An 18,764-nucleotide genomic window follows, 5' to 3' on the forward strand; every position below is an offset into this window, starting at 1 on the left:
GTTTGCATGGGAAAAACCTCATGGACTATTTAGTTCAAAGTAAACCGATCCATTATGTTTGAAACAAAGTACACTAAACTTTGACTTTGGCTCACACCCTATCGTTCTACCAAATACCAATTGCTGACAATCCTCTGGCTTTGCGACTCATCGTCCAACAGCAATTTGACCTCAGGTTTATACTTGATATTTGTAGAAGAGTAGCAGGTAGATCAGATAACACTCCTCGAATACTCCAATCCTTTCAAAGTGTGATCGCTTTTACTTCTGTTCTTCAAGATCTGAACTCGATGTAGAAGAATTAAATCCTGCTCTTCATAAGGAATATATCTGAATCTTCAATATAGCTCCGATTCCGATGAGATAGAGAATAACACTACTAAATCACTTATGAATATATGTATGTGCTCTCATAAATAAATTCAAAATAATCAGATTTGATTTTCTGAATTTTCTTTCTCTAAAAGGCTTTATTAAAATATAGAATTAATTTTTCCTAAAGCTATAAATAAACCAATGTGTATGGCAAGGTTTATATAGAGATTATAAAGTCCTAATCTCTCTGAAAATATTAAAAATTTCATGCTTAGGACTTGGAAATAAGTTGGGATCAAAAGGAAAACATTCAGCAAAAAGGAAACTAAAAGTTGGAATGTTACCAGGAGACCTTAAACCGGTTCAAAGGGGCTGAACCAGTTCAAGAAGGCCAGAGAGTTTTGCCGTGGCCAACTATGGTTCTTGAACTGGTTCCAGATGGACAATTTGTAATTTTTTTTCTTTTATACTGAAGTTGAACCAGTTCAATCCTGTTGAACCAGTTTAAGATGGCCAGAATGTATAATCTCCTCTCGACCCTTCCAAAACCCTTCCTAAATGTTTCATTACCTCTCAAAACTTCTTAGAGCATTGTTCTCATCATTTCAGAGTGTACTATATTATGAACACTTGAATTTCTTCAAATCCACATCCGATCTTCAATCTTCGAAAAATTGAACCGAAAAATTACAACTCGATTGGACTTATTTTGATAACGAAATTAGCCAATTACAAAATATATATCTCACAGAAAATACAGAGAGAAAACGAATGAGAGAGAGTCGTAGATGGGGGAGATAAAGATGTAGTTTAATGTTATTTTTGTCATTTTAATTATTAAAAATATGAGTGGAGCACCGATATCATCTTTCAAAATTAATTCTATACAAAAGCATGTGAATTGCGATATTAGTAGTATTTTTTTTTATTTTTTATTTTTACTTGTACCCATTTAATGTCCTAATGCCAAAAAGTTGGTGATATGATAACCTTGGAATCACAAGCCAAAGCCTCTGTTAATTGATCCAAATCCTCTTTAGTGCGAAAATTCATAGGTTTATTTGGCGGGTAATGTTCATCACTACTAATGTAATTTTTGTAGCTACAATAATATGAAATGTGTGGAATTTCAAATTCGTTACTATATGGATTTGAGATTGGTGGTAACAAGGATCATGATTGATGAGCGCTGAAAAATGCGCATTTAAAACCCCTAAGCGAGGGTATTTTAATCCATTCATCTATCTTTATTTACCCGTTTTAGTACTTATTTGTGTTTCTGTCTATTTTAAGTCAATAATGTTAAAACGGGCTAAAAATGGTTTCTTAAGGCCTTTTTGGAGTCAAACTAAGTCTTAGTGATGATTTGGAGCAAAAGGAGACTGATTTGGAGCAAAAAGAGGCTGATGTTGAAAAGCTGCCAAGTGAGAACGATCGTGAGAACGATCGAAAAAAGTGAGAACGATTGAACTCTGATCGATCGAACTTTTCTTTGATCGATTGAACCTTTCTGAGATCGATCGAAAATGTGCTGGTAGCGAGCTGTCTTATTCCCGCACGCGCCCGAACTCCCACCTACCACATAGTAAGGGGTTAGATATTTTTGGGGCTATATTTCTGACTTAATGGCTAAGAAAATGACCTTTTATATAAAGGAAAGTGACCCATTTTGTAAAAGAGATTTTTATTATTTTACTTTTACATTGTAATTTTAATTTCTCTTTCTAGAAAAGTTAGAGATTAGGGTTAGAAGAAAAGAGGGAAGTGGAGGCACATCTCAAGATCCATCTCTAGATCCATTCTCTCTTTCTCTCTCTAGAGCTTCAAAGAAGAATAAGAAGAAGATGGAGCCATGTTTGGAGCTTGCCCTTGAGGGTTCCATGGCCATATCTACCTCTTCCATGATTGGCTAGATTTACACTTAGGGCTTGGATAAGCCCTAAGTCTTGTGTAATCTAAACCCTTGTATTTCTGTTTTCGGGGATCTATATATATTGTTGTGATTAGTGTTCTAGCCTTGTGAATTTCATGAATCTTGGTATATCTCTATGATTTTTATGGTTTAATTCTTCCTATTAATTCTCTAGTTTATTTACATGTCTATGTGTGATTAAATTGGGAATTATGTTTCATATGATTCATATGGTTTAATTCTTCCTATTGATTCTCTTTGTAATTACATGTTGTCTTATGTGTGATTATTTGGGAATTGATCTCTACACTAGATTCTCTATGTTGGTTGCATGTCTATGTGTGATTAATTAAGGATTTAGTGATGGCTAAGCATGGGTTTTCATTGAATGGGTTTGTCAATTAATTTGATGGATTATACTTATGCTTGATGGGTTGTTCTACAATTTAATTCATGTTTGTAGGTAGGTAGACAATCTATACTTGATTTGATATTCCATGGCTTATTATTGCAAATTCCATGATTCTCTAGATTGATGTATGCTACAATTGTGACTAGTTTGATGGGTCATGCTTAGATTTGATGGATTGTTCTACACTTAGTTTATTTGTTGGTTAAGTAGACAATTCATACAATGAATTTGATGGTCCATGCTCAATATTGCAATTGGTAGTCGCATTTTGTTCACAACAATGTATTTCCCATTAATGGAAAGCAAGTGGTTAATTACATGAGTTTATTGGTCATTCCAACACCTTAAGACCTCTCTTCATATATCTTAAATCCCTATCTCTCACTAGTTTATTTTACTTGCATTTTAATTTTATTGCACCTTAGTGTAATCAAACACCCAACCCCTTTCTTTGCAATCTTTTGATACATTAGAGTCAAAGTTAAATTCCAACACGTATAATCTCTGTGGACGATCCCTACTCGCTATACTTCTTTAGTTGTAGTAGTGGTTTTTATAAATGTAAATTTGACTAGAAAGGTTTCCGAAACTACATTCATATTTTGACCTTGCGAAGCGACCTCTCGCATTAAAAAGTCTCGTTTTCTAAACGCATTAGAAAGGGGCTCATCAATGATCCATACTGGGTTTGTGTTAGAGATGTTTCTTGTGACAAACAAAATATGGATAATATTCTTACCTCCATGAAGTTCTTCGGCTTATACAGAATATTTCGGTGACAAGGAGTTAAGAGGATTTGGAATGGATTGATATGATCAAGATAGGCTTGATGAAAATCGAAGATATCCCGACGCTCATGATTTTTGGGTGAAGATCGATCCACCTAGTTTCAATGGACATCTTTGTTGGAGGATATTAACTTACTCTAACTCACTCATCGGTCAATTGTTGTTGAAAGTAAGTTCCCTCCATCATTATGCACAGTGAAAACATCATCACATCATATTAACATAAGCATATATAGAGATAACAATCGTACACATTTATGCACAACACAATATTTTACATGGATCACCAAACTCTAGGGATAGACGCATGGAGAGAGATTTCATTACTATGAATCAAGGAAGATAATATACAACTAGATGTCAAAATCTCACTCACTTATTTTCTCATTTGAGGCTACATCTATACACTCGGGAATTACATATACTCTTCCTTTTCCTTACACCACTTACTCTTAAACCCTTTACACCCTTATTCTCTTTTATCTCTCTCTTAATACCTCTCAACCCATCTCTATTTATAGAGTCTTCAAACCTAATTCCTTGCTGGACAAGTATTCCCTAACTTACCTACTAGGAGTTATCATATCAAGTATTCCCTAACTTACCTACAAGGAGTTATCATATCAGTCTTCAACTCTAAAATAGTAGCCTAATTTAATATCTCTCGTAGAAAGATATTCCCTAATTTAATATCTCTCATAGAAAGAGTGATGCTAAGGAGTTGATAAGGGGACAAATTCCACTAATTTTGAATTAGTAGGACTAATCACCAAGTCATAAAAATTAATGAGCCAGCAAATTAGTCTATCTCAGTCATTTCTTACAACTTATGGCACATAACATAATCCATTAACATTTTAATTATAATTATTATTTTATTTAATTTTTTTTTACGGATAAATCTCCAACCTATCACAAAGATTATTATTATTATTATTTAATTTGTTTTTTTATGGATAAATCTCCCATCAATCACAAAGATTGCCCTCTACCCTACTGTTACATTTTAATAAGAGATGGAACCATAATAGTGTATAGTAATTTTATGTTGGTTTTTTTTATTTTTTTTATTTTTATTTTTTTACCCACTTGTTTACCTAAATCAAGTAATGACCCAAGATGGGGGTGAATAGGGTCATTGGCAAACTATTGCACTTTTTCGATTTAGCTTCCTTAAACTTCTTTTATTTGTATCTCTACTTTAGAGCCAAATATAATTCATTGTTATGAATGCATTTCTCTAGTGGATTGTAGTGTAAAGCTTTCTTTAACCTTGGGACTGTAAAACAATTAGCTTACTACATTTGATGAATATGTTGTCTTAACAAATGATCATCTTATTCATTTTTTGAATCATGCATATGTAAGATGTAAAATTAAGCATGAGCATTATTGAATTCAAATTATAAATGAGATTACTTCAAGTATGAATACATGTAATTCAATTAACCACTAAGGATAAACATTTGAACAATATTGATATAAATTATGCTCAAGGTACAAATGTCATAAGAAGCCTTATTATAGAGTTTATAAGAAATATATCAAATATTTGTTAAGCATATAAACTCTAAATATGAAGGTTAAGTTGAATATACATTCTATCAAACACTTGGTGTGCAATAAAATTTAGCTAGTAAAGAAATATATTCATATATGATTTCTTCAAGCAACTATCTCAATAAATTCACCTTAATCCAAGTATACATCCCATTCTCCTCATATAGTCAAATTAAGATATCCATCTCTTAGTATTCATAAATAAAGCATTAAGATTATGAAATGGAAAATGCTTGGGAAATAAAGAGAGAATGAGTTAGAGAAATTGTAAACCAAGGGAAACACAATGTACATGGTTCGGCACAACCTCGGCCTACTTCCATGCCTTGAGAAAACCTCTCAAGGATTCCGCTACGGCTTCTTTTTATGGGTGGAGAGCAAACCTTTACATGTTCTTGCTTGGGGTGAAGAACCGACCTTATATTGAAACCATCTCGCTTCTCTTTCTTTTGTCGTTTAAGAAGAAACCATTGCTCACTCTTACGGGTGGAGAGCTCAACCAAATCCTCTCATTAGAGAGACACCTTCTTTCTTTTACGGGTTGAGAAAGAGAACCCTTTCAATAGCTTACACAAGCTGAGCACTTCTTGGTTTTCTTTTCTCAAGAATTGATATATAATGAAGCTTACAATGAATGTCTCTCAAATAGACAAATATACAAATCAAAGCTCTTATACTTAGAGTTACAATTGAAATAATTAAATGAAAGCTCAACAATAAGTTTGTAAGATGAATCACATGAATAATATGAAATGTAATGAATGCTTCAATGGTGATTCCTAGAAGATATTTCTATAAAAAAATTATAGATAATTTCCATCCCCAAAGGGAGGTCTCTCTATGGCTCTCTTGTATACACATAATGTACAAACATTGTGTATTTATAGCCTTATTTCAGAATAGAGCCGTTTGGTGGCAAAATGGTAAAGTCCCATGAAGTCAAAGGGTCAAACAACCATTAGATTAAAATTTCCCAGTGAGAGTCGGCTCTCTTTTTGAAGGGAAGTGGCTCCCTTTGCTTTGAGAGGCGGCTACATGCCTCATGGAGATGGCTTTACATCTAGTAGAGGCAGCTCTACTCCTGGAAATATGCTTATTAAGCCAAAATTAGCTATTAGACAGAAAAGAGCATGCTCTACTTTTAATGGAGGCAGTTCCATTGCTGTGCATAACTTTAAATGGACATAACTCAGTCCATGTAACTCCGAATGAGGTGAAATTTAATTCTAACTTTATTACCTTGAAGTCAGATTTCTATTTCCACCAGCTTTACTCAAAAAATCTAACCATAAAAATGGTTATGGATGTTTTAGTGCAACCTAGTCATAAATTTTGGAGTCCAGAGACATGCATCTTGTGATGGTTATATCTCATTCAATTCAAATCCATTTTAGGTTAACTTCAAGTCCAAACTCAAAGACTCGAAGTCAGCTTTCCAATGCCACTGGCCTTACTTAAAAATCCAACTATAGTTATAGCAGTTTTAGTATAAGCTGGTCTGAAAATTTTCTGGGCTGAAAATTAGTTCTTATGAGATAGCCATCTTTCTAGCACCTAGGACTTTGATGTATGGTTCAATTTAGTTCAAGTCTAGTTTCTAAGAGTCTAGGGACATATAAGAATAATAAATTTTAAGTGCATTGTTTCCTTGAGTCATTTACCAAATCATGGTAACAATGGTTTTAAAGATGAAATATTAAGTTCAATGCCTTTACCTTTACTTTCTAGATACCAAAATAAATTGTATGATTAATGTGCATGGTCTTAGCATTTTTAGCTTAAGTGTTGAGTTCTTTCAAAGCTTTTACAAGCTTGAACTAACTCATTCTTAGCAAAGACTTCATATGTCAAATATATATGTAATGAAGTTCATAGTCAATTGGTAATGGAATAGAAACATATGAATGATGTAATGATATGCATGGTCCTATAGAGATGAGCTTTCAAATGAAGTTACTTCAAAAATAACTTTACAATTTATGCTAGCACTCACCAATCTATCTACCCCTTTCTTAAAGCTTTGTCCATGATTGTTTAGGCTTTGAGGTATTCTTTCTTTGTTCCTTTCTTTGAGTTGCTTTCTTGAACATTGATGTCTAAGCTATCTTTTCTTGCAACTTCAACTATTTTTTGTATCCATTTCTTTCCTTAATGTGATCTTGAATAATGGAATACTTGAAATGGTCTTTATGATCTTCATTAAGGTTCTTCTTTAAATGTAAATCATCTATAACACTCAATGTGAACATTAGTCCTTAAACACCATTAATGGTTCGTTATCATCAAAACAACTAGTTTGTCTTTGGATGAAATCGTTAAGGTCAACAATCTCCCCCTTTTTGGTGATGACAAAACATTGATGTGTTCATAAGAAAATGGAGTAGCATTTGAAAAATGTTTCCCCTATTAAAGTGCATATATTAAACATAATGTCATAAAATAGCATGCTTGTACATTCTACATTCATTTTAGACATTTACATGCATTTTAGATCATACATAGTGAATCATATCACACATATTTCTCCCCTTTTGTCATCTTAAAAAGGTGGGAGGCCTTGATAACTTCATTAAGCATATGTCATTAAACATAGTGAAATGTCATAGTGAAGTAATGATTATAAAAAAATGACAATTAAGTGGTAATGACTATAATATGCTTTAGAGTGCATCATATAAGTAATTATATCATAAGATACCAATTTCATTGATAACATGAGTTCAAATCATCATTTAAGGCTCATGCAATATATAAAAGTATGCATAATCAAACATGAAACAAAAATGAAGCATAAACTAGAAAAAACCTAAAGGCAAACAACCTTTTAAAGGCAAATCTTAGAACTCAAGACTACTTCAATCCTAATATATTTCTCCCCATTTGATATCCTTAAGAAAGAGGGAAATATCATCAAACACATGAAGGCTCATATAAAATGAATATAATGACCAAAAAGTCATTTTATAGTATGATTGACAATTTTCAAAATAAGTCAATTAGGCTTAGCGTGCAATAAGAAATTATCAATAATCTCCCCCTATGAATTTGCTTCTATTTGCATTATATATGTTTCATTGGATACACATTAACACGATGATATATAGGATGGGGCAATGATGCCAAAAAATATTCTTTTATTGAAGAATATAAATTGTTATATGATTTTAATGTCCAACACAATTTAAAAATCATATATGGTATGAAAAACATAAAGCATATGCAAGTAGTGTCACTACTCTAGTTATATGAAATAAAATTCCAATTATGCAAAAGCATAATTTCTTGGATATATATGATTAGAGATAATTGGTTACATGATTTTTCATATGGATGAGCTCAATATTTCTCTTATACATATTTATCAAGAAGTCATGTCAAAGTATCTTATAGAATCCTAAGGTGCTAAGAATGATAAATAGAATATGGCCTTGATAGCAAAATATCTTCTTTTAGGAGATGTGGTGAGAGATTGGCTAAATAATTTTTCATGTGGATGAGCTAACTATCTCTTTTAGACACATTCTTTAAGAAATGATGTAGAAATATCACATGAAATTCTAAAGTGCTAAAGATGGATACATCAAAATGGAATAGCACTTGATATCACATTAATCATTTAAGTTAAAACAAAATGTTCTTAGAATGACATATTCCCAAGACTAAAGTGTTAAATAGATATATGAAATTTAATTTTCATAACACTTGAGGAGTTTTAATCCTTAGAAGAAATCAAGTTTACTCATCATACTAATTTCAATTTATTTTGCATGCTAGAGGTAAGATTATTTGCACAAATCATAAATATTGATTCAATGATAGTATATAAGTGCAATCAACATAATTTCATGAATGGTTTTGAAAACACATATATATCAATTTTGTCAAAAACCATCAATCTTGAGAAAATCACTAAGCTTTTCAAAGAAAGTTTTAGGAGCTTATTTTAATCACATAAGGCCATAGATAATTTTAAACATATAGTTCAAAATTTTATACATTTCAATTCCGAGTGATTTTTCTTCACAGTCTTTAAAAAATGAAGTCAATTAAAAATCATTTCATGCAAAAACATGTAGCATTTTTATTGCTTTTAATTGAAAGTCATATTTGCATAAAGACATGTATTCAATTTCTTCTTCTTAGTGTAACCTTTAGAAGTAGTCTAGCTTAGTTACAAATGTTACTCAAAATATCTATCATGATTATTTCTTAAAAGTTGATATACTACGTATATCAACTTTTACCATGTGATATTCACCAATGAATGATCAATTTGATGGTGGTGAACACATCAACTCTTAGGAAGGTATTATAAATTCTCATTCTTCATTTTTATGAGATGGCTCTTCCAAGAAGTTTTCACGAGTTGAGTCTCTTAGGAAGGTATTAGAAATTCTTATTCATATTCTTCATGAGATGGCTCTTCCAAGAGATTTGTTCCTTTATGTATTCAAGATAGGACCTATATGATTTATCATTTCTCAAGTCCATCTAAACTTTTTCAAGTTGAACAACATCATTTTCTATATGCATGGAAGTGACACACTAAAGTGTAGATAAAGCATTTAAGATCACAAAATCATATAGACGACTTTTTAGACATAGCTACTTTGATAGATTTGATAAGGTTCAAATGAAATAGCATTGATGGTCAACATGAGATAATATATGCTTTCCTTTAATGGCATATCTTCTAAAAAATAAATCATTCACAAAGATTGGGCATAGATAATCTAAAGATCAATTGAAGGATAGAGAATCATTTTGTGTTCGCATGTTTATAATTCATATGCCAAAACACACTACTTTCATACAAAATATCAAAATTTATATCATTCAAAATATCAAAATCTATAACATAGACATTTTTATATCTATTTGCAACAAGTAGCATATCAAGAGCATCATGCTTAGAATTTCATGATTGAATTCTTCATATAAAGCATATTAATGAGAAAGGAATTCTTTACCCATGGTACTAACTTCATTAGCTTGGGAGTTGTTTCTCAATGTGATGCATCCTTTTCATTTTGTGAGTAAGAAGAATTCTTGGCATGATATCTCTTTTGTACTTTAGGCACCAACTTGAGAATCCACTTGTCCTTGAGTGAAAATCATTCCTATACTTACAAACCACACTCAAGTAGCATTCTTTGGTACCCAATTCCTTATGAGTCAATATAGGTTAGCATATATTGATAAGATTCCTTTTGAAACTAAATTCAATAAAATGCACAAGTGAGTTACTCCATACAATCAGCATGCTTTAATTTAAATTGAATCTTTAAGTGGTTTTAGCATGCTAATACATTTGTCGATTCAAAGAATAAATATGCTTATGGTTACATATAACTCAATGAACCACAATGAAATGAATAAGAAAAACAATTTCATTTATAGATCATAATAAAAAGTACCATGTGTATTATCCATGATAGAATCTAGAATTGACAATAAGCAAAAATTTTCCTAAATGGGCAAGGACAAATAAAGTGCCAAAATTTGAAATCCTTAAAGGATTCAACAATTATAAGGAAGATACGTTTCTTTCCATAATCAAATTTATATTTAAAGGAATGATAGCATATTGGAAAGAATGCTCTCTTGAGACCTACACTTTTTAAAGCAATTTTATCAAATTTAAAGTGTAGTAATTCAAATGCAATTTTAAGAAAGTAATGCATGAATGAAACTATTTTCAATCAATAAAGCATGCATTAAAAATAAAATTTCATGATTAATGAAAACTTGTACAAAGTAAACAAGACAGTATAAGAATCCCATAATATAATAATATAACACATCATTATCTAGAGTGTATATCATTTATAGTCTTTTGGTACAATGAATTCATTTACAAAGACTCTCCATGTATAATGATCTAAGGCTTGGAGATAAATTTTTATTTAGTCTATTAATGATCATAATTGATTCCAAAGCACCATGGAGGTCAAGAGTAATGCAAGGTAAGACTAGTTCCTAAAGAATTTTTCGTGGATCAACTCTAAGCCGGTTAAGGCTAAAATTAGAGCCGAGGCTCTGATACCAATTGTTGCCCAAATAATGACCCTAGAGGGGGGGGGGGGGGGGGGGAGGTGAATAGGGTCATTGGCAAACTATGAAACTTTTTTGATTTAGCTTCTTTAAGCTTCTTTTATTTGTCTCTATACTTTAGAGCCAAATATGATTCATTATGATGAATACATTTCTCTAGTTGTCGTGACCCAGGCTTTTCAACCCGGGGCGTCAGTGATGACCTGAAAGTTAACCTGATAACGGATTCAAAATGCGGAAGCAAAAGATGAAACTAAAGTTCTTTGAGACATAAATCATCTCTAAGACACTAACGTGACATTCCATGAAGCCACGGAAGTTAAAGAGAGCAAAAAGGGAATTAGGAGTCAAAACAGGCAAAATTCGTCAATCAAGGGCAAAATGGTCAATTTACAATTGAGAAGGAAAATTTGACTCTAAACAAGTCAAATAAGGTTAATACAACCTAATCTAATCATTTCACAACATTCCAAGAGGTTCTAAGAACTTTGGACAAAAATCCCACAAAACGCCCTTTCCCGGTTAAGCGAAAACCGACACTGTCCCACTAAAATATTAATAACTCCCACTATGATTTGAATTTGAGAATGGACTAGGTACCATTGGAAATCTAACTCAAAATCCTTGAGTTTAGGCTCAAGAATCACCCCATTTGGGTTAGAAACGAAGAAGTTATGGCCATTTGAAGTCGGAACTTCAGTGCTGAAGCAAAATCTGGAAGACAGGCGCGTGAGGGGAGTTTCGGTCGACCGAAATAAAGGTTTGGACAACTGAACTGGACAGAATACTTTCTGAAGACATGTTTTTAAAGGTTGGTTGGTTCGGTAGACAGATTTGTGGCCATCGGTCGACCGAAAACTCTTCGAAAAGTTGCTGTAAGGCCTGTTATAAGCCCAAAGTGTTAAGGTTCAACCTATACTTTGATTCCCATGATGATTTGGTTCAAAATTGAATGTTTAAAACTGATTTCTAATGAGATATGGATGTGTAAACATGCCAAGAACCTTAATATGAATTGTTTATACATAGAACAATGGCTCATGGCCTCATACACATCATTTACAAAAAATCTCACATGCTAAACCTCCAAAGTTTGTTTAAACACATTCTTAAAGCAAAAGATGGTACCAAATGACTACAAGTGCTAAATTAAACATGCTTGGCCCTTGGTCTCATTACATACATGTTATTTAAGCATCAAAAAGTGTACTTAGGTACACATTATATATTTCAAAACAAAAATAGCATTTTGAACCAAAATAATACTACATGCTAACATTTGCATGTTTTAAAAAATACAACAAACTACATTAAGACTTCAAAGCAACTTAAGGATGTGATGCATCCCAAAACAAAGTTTCTTTACCTGCAAAATAACCCAAACAACTAAGGTGAGTAATCAAGTTACTCGTAGGATGTGGTGCATATGCATACCCTATAGTTTCAAGAATAATGTGAACCAAACATAGACTATCATAAGGGTGCATTCCACCTAACGTTTATGTTTCCATGGTAATCTAAGGGATCATCTCAAGCTATACAAATGTTTAAAACGATAAACACGTAGCATCCAAGTATACAAGACAAGTACACTAACCACATTAAAACTAAGATTACCAAATCACAAGCTACAAGAAATCCATGATTTACAACTTGGAAAGTAATACAAAATCAAATAATGGAAAGACTAGGATATGTGGCCACGGGACCATACAAGTTATTTTGGGTAATTACGACCCATAAGGTATAACCTAGTGCGCACTATGACTTAGAAGAATTCCTATCCTCCGTACTAAGGCCAAACCCTAGCCATCAAACATTTCATATTCTTATAAGCTTCCAAAAATCAACAAGTTCATGACATTTATGCAATCTCAATGCATGAAACTACCTACCAAGCATAAGTAGGGCAAAACCACACAAACCATACCCTAAGGTTACATGTCTAAAATGGCAAGCAAATGTTACTACACATTATGCCATATGAATTTAATATTAATGTAGGCCACAATTACTAATCATGAAACATAGTAATCTACCCACAAGTAATTACAAGTGCTATATACAAGATTTTCATACTAAACTCTCAATGAAATCTATATTGCTTAACATCATAAATGTAATCTCAAGATATCCATAATAAAACCTTAATGGAATCATAAGTATTAGGCAATTTACTAGACAATAACCTACCTATGCTTTAATCCACAAATCCTAAGTCAAGCATATAAAATCTCTATTTACATGTTAGTACAAGAATTTAAAAAGGCATGTAATCAATATATATCAAGCTCCAATATATATAAAATTCAAAGAGGATAAACATACAACCACCCCTACCTCAATAGAGAATTGAATCTCTATAATCTCTAAAATGAAAGACTAAACTAGGGTTTTGTAGAGGAGAGTGAGAGGAAGATATAGTATTCCAAGCTTAATGGTCTAAGGTGAGTGGAAGGAGGCCAAAAATGAAGAAGAAAGCTATTAACCAAGCTTTTCTCCAATAGTGGCTAAGTTAGGGTTCTTGATAGGAAAGAGATAAAAATGAGACAAATGTATAAACCCTAAGCTAAATGGTGGGATTCTCCACTCACTAGGTGCTCTTGCACTACCTCTCACACACACACAATTGCAAGACCAATTATGAAACCTACACTTGCCAACCATCCATGCCAACAAGTGCTCCAATCCTAGGCTAACAAATGGGCGAATCTCCACCCTCCATGTATCATGAGATTCAGCCTCCAAGTGGTTCCTCCACAATATCAGCAAGTGGCACCTTAGGAATATGACACTTGTCACATTTTTTAAAAATTACAAAAAGGTCCTTTTTAAAATATCTTCCAAATTAAATTGTAAAATGGTCCATAAGATGAAAAATAATTACTTTATTTAATTACACAAAAACCCCTCAAGTTTAGAGTAATTACCAAAAGTTATGCATTTATGCCCTTTACAAGAAAACTAACCATTTAACATGCTTTTCTACAAAAGTGAAAATGTAGGTATCATGGAATTTAAACATCATGGATGTATGCAAAGCCGGAATCAAATCTAAGTACAAAAGGTGAGGTTATGCAATGAAAAATAAAAAATGACAAAAGGATAAAATAGGGAAAAGACAGAAAAAAGAAATTCACCGAAAAAGAAAAGAAGGAAAATGACCGGGTCATTACACTAGTGGATTGTAGTGTAAAGCTTTCTTTACCCTTGGAAATGTAAAACAATTAGCTAACTACATTTGATGAGTATGTTGCCTTAGCAAATGATCATCTCATTCATTATTTGAATCATGCATATGTAAGATGTAAAATTAATCATGAGCATCATTGAATTCAAATTATAAATGAGATTACTTTAAGCATGAATACATGTAATTCAATTAACCACTACGGACAAACATTTGAACAATATTGATATAACTTATGCTCAAGGTACAAATGTCATAAGAAGCCTTATTATAGAGTTTATAAGAAATATATCAAATATTTATCAAGCATATAAACTCTAAATATGAAGGTTAAGTTGAATATACATTGTATCAAATACTTGGTGTGCAACAATATTTAGCTAGTGAAGAAATATATTCATATATGATTTCTTCAAGTAACTATCTCAATACATTCCACTTAATCCAAGTATACATTCCATTCTCCTCATATAATCAAATTAAGATATCCATCTCATAGCATTCATGAATAAAACATTAAGATTATGAAATGGAAAATGCTTAGGAAATAAAAAGAGAAGGAGTTAGAGAAATTGCAAACCAAGGGAAACACGATGTACATGGTTCGGCACAACCTCGGCCTACTTCCATGCCTTGAGAAAACCTCTCAAGGATTCCACTACGGCTCCTCCTTATGGGTGGAGAGCAAACCTTTACTTGTTCTTGCTTGGGGTGAAGAACCAACTTTATATTGAAGCCATCTCGCTTCTCCTTCTTTTGACGGCTAAGAAGAAACCATTGCCCACTCTTACGGGTGGAGAGCTCGACCAAATTCTCTCATTAGAAAGACACTTTCTTTCTTTTACGGGTTGAGAAAGAGAACCCTTACAATAGCTTAAACAAGCTTTCTCTTACCAAGAGCACCTCTTGGTCTTCTTCTCTCAAGAATGGATATATAATGAAACTTATAATGAATGTCTCTCAAATAGACAAATATAGAAATCAAAGCTCTTATACTTAGAGTTACAATTGAAATAATCAAATGAAAGCTCAACTCAAAGTTTGTAAGATGAATCACATGAATGATATGAAATGAAATGAATGCTTCAATGGTGATTCCTAGAAGATATTTTTATCAAGAATGATAGACAATTTCCATCCCCAAAGGGAGGTCTCTCTATGGCTCTCTTGCATGCACATAATGTCTAAACATTGTGTATTTATAAACCCATTTCAGAATATAGCCGTTTAGGGGCAAAATGGTAAAGTCCTATGAAGTCAAAGGGTCAAATAGCCGTTAGATTCAAATTTCCCAGAGAGAGTCGGCTCTCTCTTTGATGGGAGGCGGCTCCCTTTGCTTTGAGAAGTGGCTACATACCTCATGAAGGCGGCTCTACAGCTAGTAGAGGTGGCTTTACTCCTAGAAATATGCTTGTTGAGCCAAAATTAGCTACTGGATAGAAAAGAGCATGCTTTACTTTTAATGGAAGCGGCTCAATTGTTGTGCATAACTTCAAATGGACATAACTAAGTCCATGTAACTCCAAATGGGATGAAATTTGATTCTAACTTTATTGCCTTGAATTCAGCTTTCAATTGCCACCAGCCTTACTCGAAAAATCCAACCACAAAAATGGTTATGGCTATTTTAGTGCAACCTGGTCAGAAATTTTGCAGTCGAGAGACATGTAACTTGTGTTATATCTCATTCAATTCAAATCCATTTTAGGTTAACTTTGAGCCTAAACTCAAAAACTCAAAGTCAGTTTTCCAATTCCACTGGTCTTATTTAAAAACTCTAACTATAAAAATAGTTATAATAGTTTTAGTACAGTCTGGTCTGAAAATTTTCTGGGTTGAAAATTACTTCTTATGAGATAGCCATCTTTCTAGCACCTAGGACTTTGATGTAAGGTTTAATTCAGTTCAAGTCGAGTTTCTAAGAGTCTATAGACATATAAGAATGATAAATTTCAAGTGCATTATTTCCTAGAGTCATTTACTAAATTATGGTAACAATGGCTTTAAAGATGAAAGATTAAGCTCAATGCCTTTACCTTTACTTTCTAGAGACCAAAATAAATTTTATGATTAATGAGTATAGTCCTAGCATTTCTAGCTTAAGTGTGGAGTTCTTTTAAAGCTTTTGTAAGCTTGAACTAACTCATTCTTAACAAAGACTTCATATGTCAAATATATATGAATGAAGTTCATAGTCAATTGCTAATGGATATAGGAACATATGAATGATGTAATGATATGCATGGTCCTGTAGAGATGAGCTTTTAAATGAAGTTACTTCAAAAATAACTTTACAATTTAAGCTAGCACTCACCAAGCTATCTATCCCTTTCTTCAAGCTTTGTCCATGATCATTTAGACTTTGAGGTATTGTTGCTTTGTTCTTTTCTTTGAATTGTTTTCTTGATCATTGATGTCCAAGCTATCTTTCTTTGCAACTTTAACTCTTCTTTATATTTATTTCTTTCCTTGATGTGATCTTGAATAATGGAATACTTGGAATGGTCTTTATATTCTTCATCGAGGTTCTTCTTTGAATGTAAATTATCTATAACACTCAATATGAACATTAGTCCTTAAACACCATTAATGGTTTGTTATCATCAAAACAACTAGATTATCCTTGGATGAAATCCTTAAAGTCAATAGTTAGGGCTAGGGCTCGGCTCATGTACGGGAGATAGAGAACTGCTTACAACATATAGTGCACACTAGGTTGGACCTTGTGGGTCGTAATTACCCAAAATCATTTGTCTGGTCTTGAGACCACATGTCCTAGTCTTTCCACTACTTATTTTTGCATTAAATTCTAAGTTGTTAATCATTGATTACTTATAGCTTGTGATTTAGCATTTACGTATTTGAATTGCTTAGTGTACTTATTGATGAACACTAAAAAGTGTGCATGTAAACCCCTTAAGCTTGAGTATTCTAGGACCTTTATCTATCTTATTTTCCCATTTTAGATTAATTTTATGTTATTGCCCTTTTCAGGCGTTTATTCCCAAAATAAGTCAATTTAGCCAAATTAGAGCATAAAAGAAACAATCTCAAGCTAAATGGAAGAATGGAGCAAAATGGAAGCAAAGTGGTGGAAAACAACAAGCTTCGATCGATCTCACATTAATCGATCTAGCCTCACCAAGATGGATCAAACCCCTTGTCCTTATCCTCAAGAATTTTCATCTTGGATCGATCCAACTTTCTTCAGATCGATCGAACTTCCTTGATCTTATCCCCACCTACCACTTTTGTCTTTTTCCCAAAATATCCTAAAAATATCTCAGATTTGTCTTATTCTAAAAAGGCACTGCCAAAGTTTGATCGATCTGGCCTTACTTCGATTGATCTAGCCAGAGTTCGATCGATCTCATCTGAATTTGATTGATCGAACCCCTCAAATCCGAAATAAAACAGAGTCCAGCTCATTAAAAGATGGCTCGTGGTGCAATCATTGAGAGGACCCTAGTGCACGAGATATGACCATTAGGTGTGACACTTGAGCTACCTATATAAGTGTTTTGACCCATTTTTACATCATATCTCATAGAACATCATAGATATCATATACTATCTTAGAGAGGAGGCTAGAGATTAGAGAGACATACACTATTTGGGAGTTCTTCCATTTATCTAGGGTTTTCATTAAGAAGAAGATCATTCCTACCATGGAGATGATCCTTGAGGGTTGGATGACTACATTAATGAGTGGCTCAACATCTTCTTGGGGCTAAAGCTAGCCCTAAGCATGCCTTCTAGACCTTGATGTTTTGTATTTTGAGGGGATTTGTGTTGTAATCTTGTCTTGACATTTGATTTATATATGAATCTTGTTTTTATAATGATTTATGTTGATTAATACTTCCAATTAATCATTTCATTCTATTCATATGTCTATGTATGTTAGAATAGATGTTCATGTGTTTATCTCTTGGTTTTGTGATATTAATGCATGTCTATGTGTATTAATGCTATGAATCTAGAGATTGTCAAGGCATATTGCTTAAATAGAATACTCTTGTGATTTATTTGATGGTTCATACTCATTCCTTGATGGATTGTGCCTCTACCTTAGTTTAATTAGTTTAATTTTCATGTCCTTAGCTTAGATGTAGTGTAGTTGCTTTACTTTCTTAGATGTGAGGACAATCCATGCTTGTTGTTTGATGTTCCATACTTATGAATGCAAGTAGTATAATTCTCTAACTTGTTAGTGTGTTAATTGTGAGCTTCAAGGAAGGAATAATGGCTTAGTTTGATATATTGTGCTATTCACTAGGTTGTCTAGACAATGTATACTTAATTAGTTATCCATGCTTGTTGATTCAATCAATCACACCTCTTTGTATTGCAACACATATTTTCCCTCATTCATTACACATTGAGTATCTAGAATGGTGATGTTGAGTGGTGACCTTTAGATCCCAAGACCTCTCACTCTTGTTCTCTACCCCTTTATTTGTTTTAATTGCCATGTATTGAATCTATTTACATTGTAGTTTAATTAATCAATCAAACCATCTTTTGATCATT

This window comes from Cornus florida, unplaced genomic scaffold (genome assembly GCF_030987335.1).
Source record: "Cornus florida cultivar Cherokee Brave unplaced genomic scaffold, ASM3098733v1 CherokeeBrave_3.0.0_Hap2_Chr07, whole genome shotgun sequence".
Taxonomy (NCBI): Eukaryota; Viridiplantae; Streptophyta; class Magnoliopsida; order Cornales; family Cornaceae; genus Cornus; species Cornus florida.